Source organism: Heterocephalus glaber, unplaced genomic scaffold, assembly GCF_053883595.1.
Source record: "Heterocephalus glaber isolate CG9 unplaced genomic scaffold, H.glaber_assembly_v1.0 deba00001689, whole genome shotgun sequence".
Classification (NCBI taxonomy): Eukaryota; Metazoa; Chordata; class Mammalia; order Rodentia; family Bathyergidae; genus Heterocephalus; species Heterocephalus glaber.
Window position 1 is genome coordinate 9467247 of NW_028258414.1, and position 20171 is coordinate 9487417.

Sequence of the window (20171 nt, forward strand, 5' to 3'; positions counted from 1 at the left end):
CAAATAGTTTCCCTCATTCTGTGGTTTTACTTTTTTCCACTTTCTTGATGATGTCCCCTCCCTTTTTACTTTGAGACAAGGTCTCACTGTGTAGCCCAGGTTGGCCTCGAACTCAGTGTACTCCTCGTGCCTCAGCCTCCTGAGTGCTAGGATTGCAGATATGTGCTACCATGCCTAGCATTGATGGTGTCTTTTGAAGCAAAATTTTTTGATTTTTTTTTGGTACTGAGGATCGAACTCAGGACCTTGCGCTTTCGAGGCAGGCAGCGGAACCACTGAGCTAAATCCCCAGCCCTTGATTTTTTTTTTTTTTTTTAACTTAGTTGATTTATTTTTACTTTTGTCACTTTTGTTGAAATGTACCTAAGAAAGCCATTGCTTGGTCCAAGGTCATGAAGATTTATTCCAAGAATTTTTATAATTTTACTGCTTACAGTTTTACATTTTTTATTTTTAAGTTTAATTTTTGTATCATAAGGAAGGGGCCCAGCTCCATTCTTTTGTATGTGGTTATGTAGTTATCTGGGCACTTTAAGAAGACTTTATGTCCTGGCATCTTCATTGAAAATCAATTGACCGTGAATATAAGTTTATTTTTAGACTTTAAATTCTTTTCCATAGTATCATATGTCTACCTTCCTGATTATGGTAGCTTTGTTGTGTCAATCAACTTTTAAAATACGTATTTTTATAATCTACCTCTTTCCGAAGAAGAATGTGAGGTAACTATCAGAAAAACAGTATATGAAAAAAAGTAAAGATAGTCAAAGAAATTAGGGAAGAAAAGGAGAGAAAAGAAAATATGATCCAGTAGGAGACAATATTAGTACCTGGCATTACAGGTTGTGAGGTTTTGTGTGATTGTTAGAGGCAGCCTACAGATTTGGCTTTGAGCTTCCTAGTGGCCAAAACTAAAATGGACATGTGACTTCTGATGAGATTAATATATGTCCATAAAATTAAGACTTCTGTTTTCTAGGGAGAAGTGCAACATTTTCAGGGATCGGAGAAAGTCTCCTGGGGACTAGGAACCGGGGATGCTTAAGCACAGAAGTGTTTCATTTGTGTTACATGCCTCTCTCCAGAGGGACAGCTCCTGGAGGGCGGGAACTGTTTTGTTTCCCTCCCATCCCCCCATAGTGCCTGGGACAGAGCCCGGGAAGTGCTTAGGAAGCCTCAGTTGAGTTTTCCCATTTCTGCCCCCAGCTCGAGGTTGGGACAGGTTTGGAAGCAGAGAGCGAGTGGCAGTGCAGCCCAGATGGCTGCGTTTCAGAAGTCGGTGATTGCATGGAGTTTCCTGAGTGCAGCTGGGCTGCGTGGGCCTTTGGCCTGGAAGGAGACGGAGAAGCCAGAGGAGGCGCCTGCCCTGGAGCCCACCACCCGCCCTCCTCCATCAGGCTCCTCCTCCTCTGTACCTTCCAGTCTCGCTGCTCATGGAAAGTCAGGCTGTGGGAGGGAGGTCCTGGCCCCAACTGGATGGCTTCATGTGGATTTGGGGCCACTGTCACCTACAGTTGTACTCAGAGTTCCACCCGGGCAACACCTTTAGTGCACTGCTTACGTCCTGTTGGGTGGCGTCTCTCCAACACACACGACTCTACTGGTTTTCAGTAATATCCTTTTTGGGCTTTTTTTGGGACAGTCTCACTTGTAGCCCAGGCTGGCCTTGAACTCACAGTGATCCTCCTGCCTCAGCCTCCCGAGTGCTGGGATGACAGGTGTGCACCACCACACCAGGCTCGTAATAGATTTGAACATGAATCTCTGTGGGAAGGTTGTTGTTATTTCACAGTGGCGGGTAACACGCAGAAACACGACACCAACCTGGAGACTCTTGGTTTGGCCCAGTCTTCCCTTACCTTCCTACTTGCTGGCCCTGTCTTTATTTAACATAAGAGAGATGTGAAGCCGGTGCTATGTCTGATCTGGGCATTTGGGGACAGGGGGTGCAGATTCCCGGGTGACACCCCTGCCCTACACTCTCTGTGCTGCCAGCCACCACGGGCGCAATGATGCCCCATGCTTGCTGCCTGTGGCCTTGAACTTGCAGCAGTCCTCCTGCCTCAGCCTCCTGAGCATGGACCACCACCCTGGGCTCCAGCGGGGCTTTTCTGAGCAGGTGTTCAGTGCCCAGTGTGTCCTAGGTGCTGGGCACAAAGGTGGCAGGGATGGATTCTGCCTGTCCACAGCTCCAAGATGAACCCGAGCATAGGGTTGATGGGCACCTCCAGCCAGAGAGTGAGGCCACCCAGCATGGCCCTGCCACGCTCCCCTCCACACCCACGGTGCCTGGCATGGAGCGGGCTGAGTGGACACTGGACATGTGGCCCTAGGGTGCTGGTTCCTGCCTGGCCCGCAAGGCACGCAGAAGTGTCCTGCTACACTACCTACTGGCTGCAGCAAGGACAGAGGTGCCAGTCTTGGGCACACCCTGGACGCAGAGGGTGATGGCAGTGCTCGGCTCATGGACAAGCGGGAGTTGCCTGTGGTGACCATGCTGTGCTGAGAGGCCCAGGCTGGAGACAGAGTCCATTGATGCACCACGGTGGCCTTGCTCCTAGCAAGTCTGCGTGGTCTTGACCGAAAGTCCCAGGTAAGGTGATAGCTGCTGTGAGTGTCCTTGGAGCTGCGGGGTCCCCATGGGCAGAAGGAGCAGGGTCTGGGGAGAGGAGACTGAGTGTCAGGGGCTGAGGAAGCCCGCAGTGAGCAGTCTCCAGGCGCCTGCAGGTTGGGTCCCTGTGTCCAAAGAGCTGGGGCAGGTAGCTTCTCAGCCACTGGAAAAGCCACCAGCCAGTGTTCCCTTCCTGGTGACAGGAGCCGATGGCCTGGCAGGCTTGAAAGGCAGAGGCCAGGAGGTGAGAAGTGCACTGTTTATCTTGCTCCACCAGGGCTTGTCTCAATAAAACCTGTAAACTGCTTGGAAATTCCCAGGCTCACTTCCTCCAGGAAGCCACCCTGGACCCTCCGCCCAGTTCTTATCCCTCCGGGCATCTCCCCGGCACAGAAGGCCCTACTTCTCCTGCCCTTTTGGGGGCTGGCTCCTCGAGGACGGCGCTGTGGTGGCCTGGTTAGTGGAGTAATGGGGGAGCAAGGAAATGCCAAGGTTTGCCACGGTCTCACCAGCTGAAGATGCTAAGCAGGACAGAGCCTCCTGTCCTCAGATTAGATGTGTCTCCACCACAGTGGCCTCACACAGGCTATGACCCCAGAACTGACACCGCCCTGTCTTTGTTCCAACATCAGGCTTCGAAGGGAGCAGAGAACTGGCTGTAAACCAGGAGCACTGGACCTGCAGTTCCCAAGTCCTTCACTGACAGTGAGGAACCATGTGCCCCCAAATAGCCATCTCCTTCTGATCTGAAGGTCCCTGAGTAGCTTTGGGCAGGGGGAGCCGGGTGTGAGACTCTGCCAGGAAGCCCTGTGAGCTCATGGGAAGGAGCTGTGATGCTTCGGGTTTAAAAAGACCCGGAAATGTGGGTGTGATAACATGTCTGTAATCCCAGCACTCTGGAGGCTGAGGCAGGAGGATCGAAAATTTGAGCCCAGGTTGGACAATTTATCAAAAGGAAAGGAAAATTAAAGAGCTGGGGATGTAGCAGGCCCGGAAACATGACCACCACGTATAGATGAGGATTTACTCTCCAAACTCCCATGGAGAATCTGGAATCATTCTTTGAGTGTGCTTGCCCTGGGTGTTGAGCACACACCTGGCAGAGTGCTGGGCGCCAGTTAACTCCCAGATGAGTACGAAGGCACTGAGCATGGCAGCCATTGTGGTCACTGCAGTGGGGAGCTCCGTGAGGGGCTATGTACCCTGCTCAAGGGCTGCGAGAGGGCTGTCCGGATGGCGAGTGTGAAACTGGACAGAGCTGCTGCTTCCCCTCCCCTCCTCCTCCCCCTCTCAGGGTAACAGGACCTGGTGCATTTGTAGTGAATGACCATTCTTAGCTCGCTTGATTCCTGTTGGTCTTTGGTATTTGCCCAAAAAGTAAGGCCCCATTGTTGGGTGAGAGCAGAACTGGTACCGGCAGATTCAGGTCCAAAGATACCAGCCTAGAATTTGGGAGGAAAAAGGAATCAGTATCATCACAGACAGGACCAAAACCAGTTCTGCTTGGAAGATGCCCTTCTCTGGGGGGTTGTTGCTCAGCATGGGATGCCAAATGCTGCTTAAAACGGCGGGGTGTGGCTTTGTGTGCTCTCAGCATGATGGGGGCACTGGGTCCTGAGTACCCCATTGCATGGCTAAAAGTGCTGCTCTTGTGGCCGGTCTTTTGAGATGCAGCCGAAACGCCATGGTCCTGGTGACGCTTTCTCAAGAGCCCCAGCCAGCGGGGTCTGCGCCTCTCTGAACCCCGGCTTTTCCTCTCTGTCCCCTTCCACTCAGGGACACACAGACTCCTGCACAAAGTAGGCCCTTGTCTGAGGCTGGTGCATAGCCACGCATGTGGGGAGCACCTGGTACGTGGGACCTAGGAGGTTGCATTTAGGGGATGGACAGGAAGAGGATGGGGGTGCTCATGCCCAGAATGGGGAGACGCTGCAGGGAAAGAAAGGGACAGCAGGGCTGATGTCACACAGGATGGGGTGGTAAGGCGGAAGAGGTGGGGTCTGGCTTATTAAGGGGTTGGTGGGTCCTCGGCTGAGATGCATCTCAAAGTCTTTGGTAAGAGTCAGACCCCTGCATGCCCGGGGAACAGGGCACGTGGATGGTTCCTAAGGGTCACGTGAGTCCTAGGGTGCAATCGCCACAGGGCACTTTGGTGGTAAAAAGTCAAGACTGGGCTGGGGGTGGTGGCACACGCCTGTGATCCCAGCACTCGGGAGGCTGAGCCAGGAGGATTGCCAAGAGTTCGAGGCCACATAGTTTAAGGCTGAACTACAAAGCAAGACCCTGTCTCAAAAAAAAAAAAAGTCAAGACTGGTCAGTGTTTTTAAAGTAAACTAGCACAGGTCAGATTTTTCTAGCAATTTCAAAGGCTGAATGAAGACTTTGGGTTTCATAAGTCCCTTGCATCTCACTGGGGATAGATTTTGAGCCCCCATGGCCCGTTTTTGGTTGTTGGTTTTTGTTATCAGGGTCCATGGAGGACACAGGGTACTTTATGGGGGGCGATTTTGTCTGGAGCTCCTTGCTGTGACTGTAGGGGACAGCGGTGGGAAGAGGCAGTGGCTTGGAGCTAGAGCTCAGCCCGTCCCTGAGGGGGGCACCTGGGCCTGTTGTACCAGGGCCAGTGTCACCCCCATCCCTGGAACGCCATCTGTCTGGGGCCCTGCTCCGCTCAGACGTGGCCACCTGCTTCCTGCGTGGCCGGGGCCGGGAGGGCAGCTCACTGGCCGGCCCCGCTGTGAGTCACAGCCCGGCATGGAGCCCGGCGGGGATTTCCACGAGGCCCGCTGCTGTCGTCTCCTGTTTCCTGTCAGCCTGTGATGCAGGCGGGCTGCCAGCGAGTGCCCACGGGCACCGGCCCAGGCCGCTGCCAACTGCCTGTGAACCCCGAGGCCACCTTGCTGGCTCCTTGGACATCCCACCCTGGGAATGTGTCCTCAGCTGGGCATGTGGCCTCTGTCTTCTTCACACCCTTGCCTCCGTGGGCAGCTTTGGGAGGCTCCGGGTGCTGAGGGAGGTTGCTGAGGAGAGCGAGCTCTGACTTCACTAGAACATTCAAGAAGAAAACAAACTGTCTGGCTTTCAGCTGTTCAGCCGCATTATGGGAAGGATTCCAACAGTACCTTTAGGTCTTTCTGAAAGATCTATACAAGCAGGTGTGGTGGCACATGCCTGTAATTCCAGTGCTCTGGGAGGCTGAGGCAGGAGGATCACAAGTTCCAGGCCATTTATGAAGCCCCTGAATTCAATCCCCAGTACTGGAAAAAGAAAAAGAGAGCAAATGAAATATTTTCATTTTGTAAATGAGTAAACTCTCAAGGCTATACTTTTCTTCCTAGAGAAATTGATCTGTGAGTATCAGGGACCCTCAGCTTCACGCCCTCCCCAAGCCATGGGTGGCTGCTTTCTTGGTTTCCTCATGACTTTAAGAACAGGCTGGCTAGGGCTGCTTCCCCAGGGGTCTTTGACCTATTTCCGGGGTGAGGATTTACGGTCACTGGTAATCTCTTAGATTTGGGCCTTTGGTTGGAGCCAGAGAGGCCTCAGGAAATGAGTTTCATAGCAAAAAATACTGAAGTCCAGAGGGCTGGGGGACTTGCTGGAGCGTCATGCAGTACGCGTGTTGGCTCTGTTGTAAGGCTTTTGTCGCTTTTAAAGGCATGGTCAGGGAGTGTGCTGGGGTGGCCAGGGGCACTGTCCACTCCGCTGCTTACACGGCTTGTTGGCCTCCATAATGAGGACCCCGCACTGCGGCCCGAGGTGGGGGTGTCAGTGGAAAAGACTGTGCTCTTCAGAGAAAACAGACCTGGGGGAGAAGGATGGATAGGTGCTTTCTGGAAATATTTTTAAAGGGAATTGGAAAAATGAAAAAAGTTTCTGGCTGTCCCTTGGTGAGTAAAAACCATAATCCCTATTACCCAGTAACATAGTGGGCCAGGGTGTATGATGATATTTATATTTTAATTATTCATGTTCATTGTACACATCGATAAGGTTAATGTGTTAATCACGTCCATCCACCCTTCTTAGCACCCCTCTACTCTCTCCCCCTCCCCACAGCCTAGTTCTCCAGTCCATGGATATTCCTGCAGATGACACAGTTTTGTTCTTCTTCATGGCTAAGTAATACTCCACGGTGTATAACACATACCACATATTACCTATCCATCCGTCTGTTGATGGGCATCTAGGCTGGCTCCTTTGGCCATCGTGAACAGTGCTGTGATAAACACGGGTGTGCAGTGTCTCTCTGTGCTGACTTCATTTCCTCCAGCTGGGTGCCCAGTAGTGAAATTGCTGGGTCATATGCTAGACTGATTCTTAGCTCTTTGAGAACCTCCACGAACCTTCCCATAGTGGCTGTACTAATTTGCATCCCACCAAAGATGTCTAAGGCTTCCTTTTTTCCTGTGCCCTCCCCAGCATTTGTAATTTGTTTCCACAGTCGCCATTCTGAGTGGGGTGAGGTGGGCTCTCATTGTTGCTTTGGTTTACACTCCCTGACAGCTGAAGATATTGAGTGGGTTTTCCTGTATTTATTGGCCATTTACATTTCTTTTGAGAAGTGTGTATTTAGATGGCTTGCCCATTTTTAATGGGTTCCTTAAATATTTTTCGAGTTCTTTTCTATTATAATTAACACATAGTTGTGTTTGTCAGGATGACATTTGCATTGATGTGCACATTGTGTTTTGATTGAGCAGAAATTACAGAGCTGACATTAAATTTGGGCTTTTAAATTCAGCCTTGGAAGCTATGGACCCCCAGGTGTGACCGGCACTCCTGGATGCTTCTGGCACCATACGCATTCGAAACCCATCCAGAGCTGGGGAGTGAGGGGGCGGGAGGACAGATTGGATGGCTACAGGCAGGAGGCTGCCCTTACCTGGCCAGTGCCACTTTGGCCACTGGGCTCTTCATCGGGAAGGGGAACCACTGTGAGGTTGGGGGCACGCACTGTACCGTGACGCCTCCATCAGCGACAAGCCACACGGACGACAGCGGCCACAAGATTGTAATGGAGGTGAAAGGTTCCTGCTGCCTGGTGACACAGCATCTTGACACTGCCCCGACTCATGTGTTCCCGATGATGCCAGTGTTATAAAAGCATAGTGCATGCAATTATGTCCCGTGCGTAAGACTTGATAATAAGCCATCGTGTTACTGGTCTGTGTGTTTACTGTACTGTACTTTTTATTGTCTTGGGGTATCCTCCTCACTGATTCAGAAGCCTCATTTTGTGCTGGGCCTGGGGGTAGATGCCTGTAATCTCAGCACTCGGGAGGCTGAGGCAGGAAGATCACTGAGTTCGAGGCCAGCCTGGGCTACATAGGGAGACCCTGTCTCAAAAGGCCAAAAGAAAACAAAAAAACCCCCACTTTATTTTGTGAGGCTTGGGAACAGAGCTGTGTCTCCCACTAACTAGCAAGACTGAAGCACAAATCAGGTCTCTAGATTGTTTATTGAAAAGCACTTGTGAAAAGTGCTCAGTGTAAAACTGTGTGCCACGTCACACTGGCTCGGCTTAATGCTGCTTTTGGGTTTTTTGGTTCTGGGATGGACAGTGCTTGAGCACACTAGGGACATGCTCTGCCCCTGAGCTGCAGCCTGGCCCCAGTGGTGTCACCCTCCCTTGTGCTTGATTTAGTCTCATGTTGCTTTGCCCATCGTGGCCTTAGGGCACCCTGTGGGGAAGCCCAAGGGACTGAGGGCTTGGCAAGTCAGGTGAAAGGAAGGAGGGAGCTGGGCATGGTGGTGGACACCTGTAATCCCAGCACTCGGGGAGGCGGAGGCAGGAGAATTGCAAGGTTGAGCCCAGCCTGGGCAACTTAGACTCTTAGAGTAAAAAGAAAAAAAAAAAAAAAAAGAGGCTGGCCATGTAGCTCAGTGGGAAGGCCCTGGGTTCAGTCCCCAGTCTGGAAACCAAAGGTGAGGGAGGGGACCGTGGGAGGCAGATGAGTCGAGCAGCTCCGGGCCCTGGTGTTGGGTCATCCCTGTGTGCTGGGCTGTCCTTGCCGCATGGCCAGGCCTCCTGTGCCTCTGCGCCTGGGCTAGCAGCTGTGTCGCTGCCGCCACCTCTCTCTGTGGAGGTGAACTCCTGCTCCGTGCCTGTGCACAGCCTCTGCCTGTCCCCCCAGGGCCACTGCGTCCTCTGAGTGGGCCACCCTGAGACACTTGGCCTTTTTCGATTCCACCGGCCTCACTGTCACGGGCCACAGGTCCCTCCCCGCCCACCGAAGATGCAGGCAGCAGGGCTGGGCTGGTGCAAATCCACTGCTTTGTCAGAGTCCTTGGGAATTTTCTCTTTAATAGCTCAACAGAGACATCTGTGTTGGCTGGCGTCCAGAGTGCGTGGTATTTATTTTTGATTTGAAATATGAAAAGCATTTTTGAAAGACAACTGACTCCTCTGAGTCATGCCCAGGGGAGCAGACGGCTGCAGTGTGGGCTGTGCTTGCGGAGGGGGATGACAGCGGAGGCTGCTGTGAGTGACCCAGGGTTAGGTCACTGCCCAGCTCAAGTGTGCTGACCATAAAGCACCATGTGGGCAGGCGCCGTGGCCGTGGGTAATTGAGTGCAGCCGCGGCCTAACCAGGAACCTCACACTGGGATTCCCACAGGACAGGATGCTGGCCTAGAAACCCACGCTGGCCTGTGTTGAGCAATGGCTTTTGAGCAAGAGCAAGCGCGTTGGCTGTGCATGGGGTGTGTGGTGCTGAGAAGTTATGTGTGACGGCAGCTTCCGGGTCCCTGGGGGTGGCTTAGTTTTCCTCTTTTCATTTGTTAGGGCCAACCTTTCCAGGGCCCTGCTGTGAGAATGCACTACGTCCCCTAAGTTTAGCCTTTGCAGTTCGCTCCTTGGGTCTGGTGTCACCCTGCGGGGCGGGCCAGGCTGGGTGTGCTGAGGCCCCTGCAGGTGAGTGGCCCGAGGTGTGGGTTCTGTGTGACTTTCGTCCCCTGTTGCTTCCCGAGTGGTGAAGCAAAGTCAGACCCCAGACCTCAGGGCCCCTGGCCTCCCGTCTCCCAGCTGCTGATGGAGACAACTGTTTCTCTCCCCTCCTCAGGTTTCTGGTGGTAGGGCCTGGGAATCTGCATTTTAAACACTCTTTGCTGTGGTGCTTATGATCTTCACATTACAGCAGCCCAGGGGCTGACCCTGGTTAACCCTCACCCTCCATGGACCTGAATGCACTGTGCTTTCTATACAGCCTTCTGGCGAGGACACAGCAGCTCCTGCCCACCACGCACTCAGACCCTCCACCTGGTGGGCATCAGGGGAGCCCCGGCTGCTGCCACTGCCTGTGCCCTGGCATGCGCAGCGAGGTCATTGGCATGGTCAGTTTTTCCACTGCCATCAGATGGAATCCATTTAGCTCTCAGACAGACAAGCTAGGGGATGGACTGGCCACCTCGGGCCTCAGATCAAGACTAGACGCCAGCATAAACCCAGGTGGCCCAGGCCGGGGACGTTCACAGAGCCAGGCTCATGAATGGATGAGTAAATATTTACCCTGTCTGAGGTCGATTGGGAACGTCTACCGGCGTTTTGTTTTTCTGTCTCCTCCCTCCCCTCAGCCTGCTGTCCATTCCCCTTTAAAAAAGGAAACCAAGGGGTTGGCAGGGCGAGTGTGGCTTTGGCTTGACCACCAGCCACCGTGTGTGCTCTGGTCCGTCTGAGTCCTGCTCCTCCTCCGCTGTGTCCCCTGGCAGGCTTCCCAGGGTTCCAGCCCACCTGGCCTGTCCCCTCTGTGCTGCAGCCTGCGCACGGTACCGGAGGGCCCTTGGCCTTTGGCCGTACTTCAGACACATGGCTCCCGCTTGGCAGTGGTTGATCAGCTCCTCTGGGCTGTCCCCTTGAGTTCCCTGTCCCTCATGCCTGACTTGGGAACACCTGAAGTTGAAGGGCTGTGTCTTCTGCACCTTTGAACTGTCCCTTTACTGGGTGGCTGGCTGGCTGTGCCCCTGTCCCCTGACCATCCTCGAGTTGGGCTCGGGGCCTTCTCATGGGGGCCGCAGTGGACAGCCAGGGCCCAGGGGACAGCCAAGGCTGGAAGTGGCAGGGAAGCTATTTTTTTTTTTTTTTTTGGTACCAGGGATTGAACTCGGGTCCTTGTGCTTGCCTAGCAGGCAGTGAAACCACTGAGCTAAATCCCCAGCCCATGGGAAGCTATTTTTAATGGCGTCAGAGGAGCTGCGCTTCTTCGGTGTGGTAACACTCAGCCTGGCTAAGGAGCTGCTCTGAGAAAACAGCTCTTGGGCCTTTGTTGCTCACTAGTTATTTCTGGTTGCAGCCTGCATCCTGGCTGGGAAGTTCAAAGGCAACAGGGGAGAAGCCGCTTTCCCTTCATCCCCTGTTTAAAGCTTGACTAACTACGCAAGCCCAGCCCCGGCCGGCCGTGGGTGCGTGCTACAGGGACTTGGTCTTGTGGTTTGTGCTGACTGCTGGGAAATCCTCCAGCCAAGCTGGTGGGCAGGGGTAGGAAGTGGAGTCCCCGGGGTGCGTTTTCAGGATGGGTGTGATGCAGAAGCAGGGCCTGGGCTGCAATGCTGTGTCTCCTGGACAGCGGGAGGAGCCTGGCCTTGGAGTTGCACCCGAGTTTGGCCCCCAGCTTTTGCTCCTGAGCATTCAGTAGCGTTGGCCAAGTCATTCAACCTTTCTGCACCTCAGTTTCCTCATCTGTAAAGTGCAGGAAATGTCATTTCCAGCTAGGTTTCTTGTAAGGATGAAAGGAACAGTGTATGTAGATCCCACAGGGACAGCTCTGGTGTATGGTGACTTGCAGTTTCTGAATTCTTTTGATGTTTTCGTAACAGCCCGTCTTTTGTATACCTTCGACATGGGAGAAATGAGGCAGGAGCTAGTGGGGATCTTGTCTCGAGCTGAGTCTGCCTGGGAAGAGAATAGCGCCCAAGAAATAACACATATGTATTTCAGGGGTCTGGGACTGATTTGAGTTACGCTGCCAGAGGTAGCAGAACGGGGCCAGAGCTCGGTCTTCTCTCCACTAAGGGACACACACCTGCTTCTTGTCTTCTGCATCCCACATGCCAGGCTGAACATGCTGTTTGTCATTTAATGCTCATGGCAGCCTGTGTCGTGGGTGGATGCCAGGTGCATTTTGCAGGTGAGGAAACAGAGGCTCAGAGAGGCCCGCCCAGCACCTTACCCAGGGCCACACAAGCAGAGGTGGGGCTGCGATCCAGACCAGGGTCACTGACTCCTTCCATTTAACTGTTCCTTTCTCCTTCACACAGCAGCTCAGTGAAGTATTCAGGGATGGCACCAGGGCACAAGAGGGGCCCTGAGGAGCTTTGGCTTGGGGACGTCTCTTCAGGGGGCCTGGGGCTGCACTGGTTGTGGTGGTGAGCAGTAAAGGTGGCTTCATCTGATCACAGACCCTAGTGGGGCTGGGCTGGTGGTAGTTACTGGGGCCATGTGGCAGGGATGAGGGGTGAGGGCAGTGGTTGCAGAGGGCACAGTGCCGGGCCATTTTCCCTCTGCCCCTGGGAAAACTAGGCTCCCTGTGAAGCTCCGAGCAGCCAGGACTTTCTGCCTGGGGAGCCCCTAGGAATGTGGGGAGGTGGGGGATTGAGCAAGCTAGCGCTTCCTACATACATATGTTCATGCAGTCCCTTGTTCATCTACTTGCTCGACAAATGGTTATTGAGGACATGGTATGATTACTGGGCTGTCGTCTCGCAGCAGTGCTCTGTGTCTCTCGGCCTTGTTCCCAGTGTGCAGTGTAGGAAGCTGAGGTGTGGAGAGTGGCAGTTCCTTGCAGGAGACTGAACGGCTATGCTGGAGCTGAGAACGAAGAGTTCCTGACTCATCTGTCTGTCTGTGTAGCCATCAGCCACCGAGGGGCCATTCATTGAGCTCTGTTGGCCAAGCATTGAGTTATGTTCTTGGGATTTTTGTTTTCATTCTCAATGCATTTGTGTGATTTTTAAGTGCAGTCACAGTGTTCCCGGATGTTGAATAGTGGCTGACACCATCGAATGCCAGGCATTGATTATGCAGGGGACCGGGTCACCGTCCACTTCATGGCTTCTTCCCCTAGTCCTGGTGTAACAAGGAGGAAATGGATTCTCAGACACTTAACTTCTTGGAGGTCATAGAGCTCCCAGCTGCTCACTCCGGGTCCCTGACTTAGCTAGTGTACCTCACTTCCATGATGGGGTTGGGGACTGCTCCGGAAGCGAAGCTTGCTCATATCATTCCGGGAGGCCTTGTCTGGTGTCAAGCAAGGTGGCCGGTCCCCATGTCCTTTGGAGATCAGCCTGCCCAAGATACAGTGTTTTTCCCAGGCCCTGCCTGGCTGACACTGCATCAGCAGGACAGAGAGGTCGAGTATGTGTGAGCCCCAGTGGGGACCCTCCATCCCTCCAGGCTGCCCCTTGCCCTCATTATGCAGGGCAGGCTCAGGGTGTGGTCCTCCCAGCCCAGGTCATCTCCAGGGCACACACGGCCTGAGCAGACTGCAGAGGACCTGGTTCTGACCAGTGACCAGAGGGGTCTTATGTTTTAGAGGCAAGGTACCTTGGAGAGTAACCAGCAAGCCTTTCACCCTGTAGAGAGGGAAAGTGAATCCTCAGAGATCACCCGTGCAGCCACTGTTACAAATACTTGAGGGTGCCCCTTACCTCCTTATCTGAACAGCTACTTCCCATGCTGGGGCCCCCCCAACCCTCCCAGTGCTGGACAGAAAATGGATGCTGAGAATTAAACTTTTGGTGGTGAGTAGCTTAATCCCCAGAGCTCTGCCAGAGGTTTTGAGAAGGATATCCTCACTGTTTTCCATTGTCTGAGGTGGGAAAACAAGGGACGTTTATACCTCTGGGTGTTTGAGCCCCAGTCTGTCCCCTGGGAACATGTACTCCCTCATCTGGCAAGATAGAGGCTGGGCCAAGATGGACAGACTGGTGCTTCCCAGGGGGCAGTGAGACCAGAAGCCAGGATTCCCAGACTTCCCTTCTGGTTTGGGAGGCAGGAGCCTTGGGGGTCTGGGATGGGAAGAATTGTGGGTAAAGAGCACTGGACAGAAGGTCCCGGTCGGGTCCCTGCTCCTGCACTTATTAGCTGTGTGCCTGGGGCAGCTCCAAGCCCAGTTTCCCTGTCTAGGAAGATGAGCTCATGAGTAAGTTCGGGTTGTTGTTCTGGCAGATGAGTGGCAGGCCATGCTTAGCTGTGCTGAGAACCAGGAAGGTGACAATGTCAGATGGGCGTTTTATCCTTAGCCTCCTGCCGCCACCCCACACTGCTCCGCAGCAGGGTGTTGGTTTTTCTTTCTTGGGCTCCTGTAACAACTCCAGCCCATCACAAAGCCTTCCATCTGTGGCACGTTCCGTCCTGTCCCCTCCAATCTCTCTCCTCCCTGCACAGCATCATCTGCTTTGTCCTCTCATGTCTTGCACCTCCTCACCCATGATCCCTCCCCAGTCTGTCCAGCTTGTTTATGGCCCCTCCAGTACTGTAACACCCAGGGTGGATGCCAGAGGGGATGGGGTCTGCACCTCTCCTCCAGGTGGTTGCCTTCATGGCAGGGTGAACCTGGTGGCTGGAGGTGGAAGGGAAAAACCCTACATAGAACCTCTTCCTTCTCCTCTGCCAGAAGAGTGTCATGTCCCACTGCCCCCTAGGAAGCACCAGTCTGTCCTGAGCCCGTGGCCAGCGCTTCTGTCCTTGGGTGCCTGTCCGCGTGGCCTTGTGCATCTGGCACCTGAGATTCCAAATGCTCCCTCTGCAGGCAACAGGACAGTGTGGTCAGGGTCTCCCTCTCCCAGGCACTCTTGGCTTCTGATAAACTAGTGTCCACTGATGCCATGCTGGTCACAGGGAAAAGAGCGGCTGCTCCCTTCCTCAAAGTAGCCTGGTGGTTTCCAAGGCTGCGTCCCCCCGCCTTGGACACAGAACTCTCGGTCTGCTCTGCAGACGGCTCCCTGCTCGCTCTGATGAACTAGGCCTTAGATGTCCCTGAGCTGCAGAGGGTGAAGGAGGCCTTTGGACTGCTGTCCCCTGGCTGTTGGAGGTGAAGCCCTGGGATGTCATTTCCTCTATAGTATGTGTGAGACACTCTGACAGACAGATGGACAGACAGAGGCAGCAGCAGCAGCAAGGAAGCCACTTGTGCAGTGTCCAGAGTTCTCATCTCCGTGGCTTCTTCATCCCAGGAGTTCGTACAGGGCCTCGCTGTCCTGTCTTCAAGGCCCCAGTCCCCTTTCCTTGGAGACTCGATCATCAGGTACGGTGTGTGGGAGGGGGATGGAGTTATTAAAGATGTGTCCCCCGCTGTCAGGGATGCCGAAGCTGGGAGTGGAGGGCTGTGTTGTCAGGGCCTTGCTAAGGACTGTCTCACACTGTCCCACTGGGGAATGGGCTTGCGATCTGCTGCACCTGGCCCTGCTGAGAGCTGCGAGCGCACTGTGCCCTGAACCAAGAGTCCCCAGCCAGCAGTGGTGGAGGTGGGGTTGGAGCCTCTCAGCGTCCTGCAGGGCAGGGCTGTGTCCGGGGTCAGAGGCAGGCATGGTCACTGGGGCTTGCCATGGAGGCTGGCAGGTGCTGGGGACGGAGCTGGCCCGAGTGGCAGGAGAGGAGGTGGCAGAGAAGGTTCCCTGCTTTGTCAGTCCTCAGCAGTCTGGGCTTCAGCTTCGTGAGGGGTGAGAGGTGGCTTTGTAGAGGGGAGAGAGCCCTGTACCCTGGGTAAAGGGGGGTTGGCCTGGTGAGTCCGCCTCACAGTTGGGCCAGGAGTTGGCTGCCTGGCTGCTTGTGTGTGATCTTGGCCAGCGGCTTTGTCCCTCTGGGAAGGGAAGGGGTCATGGCACCCTGTCCCGCTGTTAGATGAGCTGAACTGATGCCCCTAGCTTCTTTTTTTTTTGGTATCAGGGATTGAACTCGGGACCTTGCGCTTTCAAGGCAGGCGGTGGCACCACTGAGCTCAATCCCCGGCACCCGCCCCTAGCTTCTTGAAAGTGCCAGGAACCAGGGAGGTCTTCCCCAAGACTTTTCACTTTTCCTTCTACTTATATATATACTTAAAATCTCATTTTCTTTATAACAACACCATTTTTTAGAAGACAGGGACAAGTTAACACGTTGCTGTGTATATTCTCTCAGGCCAAGAATTTCCCAAGTGTTTACGTAGCAAAGTGCTTTGAACTTTGATTTTCTCAGCTGCCTCTTTGCTGGATGCCTGGTGTCCATGTGTGTGTGTGTGTACATGTTTGGGTCTGCGTGTGTTCTCACTGCAGTATAAAATGTAAAATGTTCAAGTAACAGGCAAAAGTGACTTACTCGTGTACCTTCTGTTAGATTTAACGAGTGTTAGTATTTTTCATGTCTGTTTTAGATATCTGTGATTTCCCTTTCTTTATTACACATGCAGAGCCCCTGGGGCCTCTTGCATACCCACCCTCCTGTTCCTCTCCCTCCCTTCCCACAGAATTTTGCTCTTGCAGTTGGTGAGTATCTGTCCCAGCTGGGCTTTTGCAGTAAATCCTGTGCAAAGCCCCATGGCCCCATGGGGAAGTGTTTGAACCAGACGAGCCAAATGGTCAGTGTGGGAGAAGCAGCCCCAGTGTCCAAGACCAGGAAGATGCACAAACCCAGCTGCTCCCAGAGCAGAATCCCTCAGCTATCAATTCATTGCCTTTGACTTAAAACTCAATTTCACCCCTACTTTATTGCAAATACATTTGTGATCATGCCATCTTGACTTCCCAGGTCATCTGGAACGTCCTCGTAAGTAAATGTGACCCAGAGTCCCTTATTCTTAGAGCAGGTGTTTTGACTTTTCTCTTTAATGCTTACCTATCACAGAGCAAGGTGGGCTCTTTTTTCAACTTCAGACTTCTTTTTGAGACAGGGTCTCACTGTGTAGTTCAGGCTGCCCTTGGATTCACTATGTAGTCTTGGCTAGCCTCGGACTCATGGTGATCCATCCTCCTGCCTCAGCCTCCCAAGTGCTGGGATCACAGGCATGTGCCACCACGCCCAGCTTAACCTCAAACTTTTTAACAATATGCATCCTAATGGGTGTGAGTGGCCTCTCCTTGTCGTTTTGGTTTTCACTTCCTTAATGATTAATGATACCCAGCAACTTTTCATGGACTTGTTGGTCATTTGTGTATCTTTGGAGAAATATCTACTCAAGTCCTCAGGTCCTTGCGCTTGTGAGGCAGGCACAGTGCCACTGAGCAAAATCCCTGGCCTTTATTTTTTTAATTGAGCTGTTTGCCTTTTTGTGTTGAGTTAGGTGTTCTCTGTATATTCTGTATATTAGCCCAATGTAAGAAAGGAAATTTGCAAATATTTTCTTCATTCTATGGGCTGCAGTTTTGCTGTGTTGCTAATACATAAAATTGGTGAACAAAATTTTTAATTTTAGTTTAGGGTAAGTTTTGTCATTTGTTGCCTGAGCTATTTGTGACATATCAAGAAATTATTGACAGATCCGGTTTCATGAAACTTCCTCTATGTTATCTTCTAAGAATTTTATAGTTTTAAGCCTTACATTTAGGTCTGACCCATTTTGAGTTAATTTCTGCATATGGTATTATTAAGTAAGGGTCCAACTTAATTTTTTTTTTTTTGCATGTGAATATCCATTTTTCCCAGCACCACTTACTGAAAAAACTATCTTTTTCCCATTTAATATTCTTGGCACTTCTGTCATTTATCATTTAGCATATAGGCAAGGGTTCAATTTGGGGCTCTGAAGTCTATTTCATTGACCTATGTGCCTGCCTTTATGCTAGTACCACACTGTTTTGATTACTGTAGCTTTAGAGTATGTTTTGCAATTAGGAAGTGAGAGTCTTCTAACTCCCCCAGTGTATTTTTCCTTCTTTGCATTTGTGCTAGTAAATAGCCTCGGTGTGTTTCCAACAGCCAAGAGAAAAACTAGGAATAGTCTTGTCTCCTTCCTATTCCTTGCCTTCTTGTTAAACGAGTCAGTTTCTGAAATGCGGCTCAAAATCATGCTTTCTTTTCCTTTTTCATCAGCATTGTTTAGCCTTTGTCCTCTCCTCTCTGATCATGAGTTTTCTAGCTTGTCTTCCTGCCTTTTATTTTTGCCCATCTTGGCTGCACTTCCTGGCAAGATGGGTCTTAGGAAATGGGCATCTGTTCACAGCACTGGTTTAATGGGCTCCCTTCTTTCCCTGGCCCCTGCCACAATACAGGCTTACTGTAGGACGCTTAGAACCTTCGGAGAAGTAACGATTAAAATTCTGCCCTCCTGGCCTGTCCACAACCCCTGCAGACAATTCTCTCCATCCCCTGGGGCAGAAGATGGAGGTCCCTGGGTTCCTCTAGGTGGGGCAGTGCCGGCGTCCCTGGCTCCCAGCAGGCAGCTCTGCAACCTGCGTGGACCAGTGCCACTCGCAAGAGGATCTGTGTCCCCAGACACACTTCCATGGTCAGGCCAGTGGCCAGGGCTGGAGCCAGAAGTCCTTGGGGTCTGCCCAGCCAGTCTGTCCATCAGGTATGGGGACCTCCAGGGCAGGGGGCACAGCAGGCTGCTGTTGTGGCTTTGCCTAGGTTCACCTTTGAACATTTTTGCGAAGCAGTACGGGGCATGTTTCATCTCACCATTTCTACCAGGTTGATGTTCTCAGGCGGCTCACCCTGAACATTTCAGGTGGCTGAGGGGCTCTGCAAGTCACTTTAATACCTCAGCTGTTTCTGTTCACCGCCGCAAAACTGTCCTGAAGTTTGCTCTTTTTTACTTTTTTAACTGAAAATTATCCACATCAAGATCTCTTCTTTTCCATATTCGTTTCACCACAAAATTTGGTTCTGTTTTACTTGGTTGCTTGCTTGTTGGTACTGATTGTAGTTTAGCTTCCACCATTCTGGAATTTTCTTGTACACCAGTATTTCAACCAAGTCCCATTTTCCTGGGTTAAAATCCTTCATGTCTCTGAGTTACCAGATTCTTTCATTCATTTTTAAATCCGTGACTTTCATTGTCCGCAGTTCTGCTGCTTTTGGTTTTGTGTTGAATTTTTTTACTATGAGATTTATTTTTTCCCTGGTAAATTTTTCAAATTTTTAAAAAATACTGCCAAAACATGTGTTCCTTTGGTCTGTTTTTAATTTTCATCAAATGTTTAAGAAGTGTAATTTTTGCCTTTACCAGTTTTGTTTGGGGTTGTTAATTTCTCTCAAAGGGGATTTTCCTGCTGATCTGCTCAGCATGTCGGGGCAGACTGTCTTGCTCCTTTCTGGAAGCATTTGGGACAGGCTTGCAGAGAGGACTGGCATCCCCTGGAGTTGTTCTTTCTGGGTGTTTCTAGGGCTTTCCTCCTAGTAGTGGGGAGCATGAGAGCTCTTAGGCGGGGGGAGAGTGGGCTCCCTCTCTTCTGCCCTGTGACCTCCCAAGCCACACTCAGTCCCGCATGCCAGGCAGCAGCCCCTGCCACCTCTCCCTGTGGCTCTCAGCCTTGCTGGCAGAGGCTGTAAAAGCTCTTCCGGCTCTGTCTCTCCCTGGGTGGGGTGTGCATTCTTGGGATGACGGGAAGCCACGTTCCCAAAGCAAACCTCTGCGTGGGTGAGGAAGAGGCGTTACTTATGGCTCTATGCTCCGTTCTGGTTCCTGGGACCCTGCAGCCTGCAGGCCACCAGGGCTGACCCTGCCCAGGCACTGGGTCTCCACCAGAGGCCAGAGGGTCCCTGAGCCTATGGCCTGCGGGGAGGGAGCCATTGGCTGCTTTGTAAGTACTGTCCCTGTCCCCTGCAGGGGACAATGCTCCTCTGGGCATTTCATTCTGCCTTCTTTTCTCCCTTTGATTTCCTCTCCATTTCCTGGGTTAGGCCTGAGACTGGCTTCAGACAAGTGCCAGGCATTGTAACTTCCATTTGTCTAGATCAATAAAAGCAGTCCCTGCCAGAGCCCAGCAGAGATTTCATAAATACCCTTCGGTCCGCACCTCCCCTCCCCAAAAGTCACGAAAGCTCCATTTAGGAACCATACAAACCTTGGGCCGAAGGTTGACTTGACCAGGGACAATGTGAAATACCAGTTTTAAAATGTTCTTTCTCTTTACCTGTTTTTTGGCATTTGGGCAGTGCTGAAGTGACCGTAGCTGATGCTGAGCCCATGGCAAAGCAGGAGGCCCTCTCTGTGCTTCCCTACAATGACCCTCCAGAGCTCCATCGTCCTGAGGCATTGAGACCCGGCCTGGGCAGGTCCAGATCCAAGGCAGCTGCCAAAGGAAACTTAGGAACTAGTTCTTGGCCGGGTGTAGTGGTGCACACTGATCCTAGCACTCAGGAGGCTGAGGCAGGAGGATCTGGGTTACATAGTGAGTCAAGGCCAGCCTGGACTACACAGTGAGACTCAGTGATTCTTGTGTGATGTGCTTATCTTGGAAAACAGAGAGAGAAAGAATGAATATGAATCATTCACACAGGCCTCAGGATGTTAAGAACCAGATTTGTTCTTTTTGCTCTCATTTGGGGGTGGGGGATAAACCTCAGGCGCCCTGAGATACCCAGTTCTGTCTCCTTGGTTTTCTTTCTTTTTCTCTCTTTTCTTTTCCTGTCCTGGGGATTGAATCC

General features: G+C 52.2%; 1 protein-coding gene across 2 annotated transcripts in view; it reads left to right on the forward strand.

The window, feature by feature from the left end:
- The window catches only part of Smad3 (SMAD family member 3), a 94615-nt gene that overhangs the window by 40022 nt on the left and 34422 nt on the right, over positions 1–20171 (forward strand). The window contains exon 1 of one of the 2 annotated variants that reach the window (XM_021237020.2): positions 19166–19324. The exons of the other annotated variant lie outside the window; for it this stretch is intronic. The gene's annotated coding sequence lies outside the window, so the exon portion shown is untranslated. Of the gene's footprint in view, positions 1–19165; positions 19325–20171 lie in introns of those variants that run through there. 2 annotated transcript variants of the gene reach the window in all.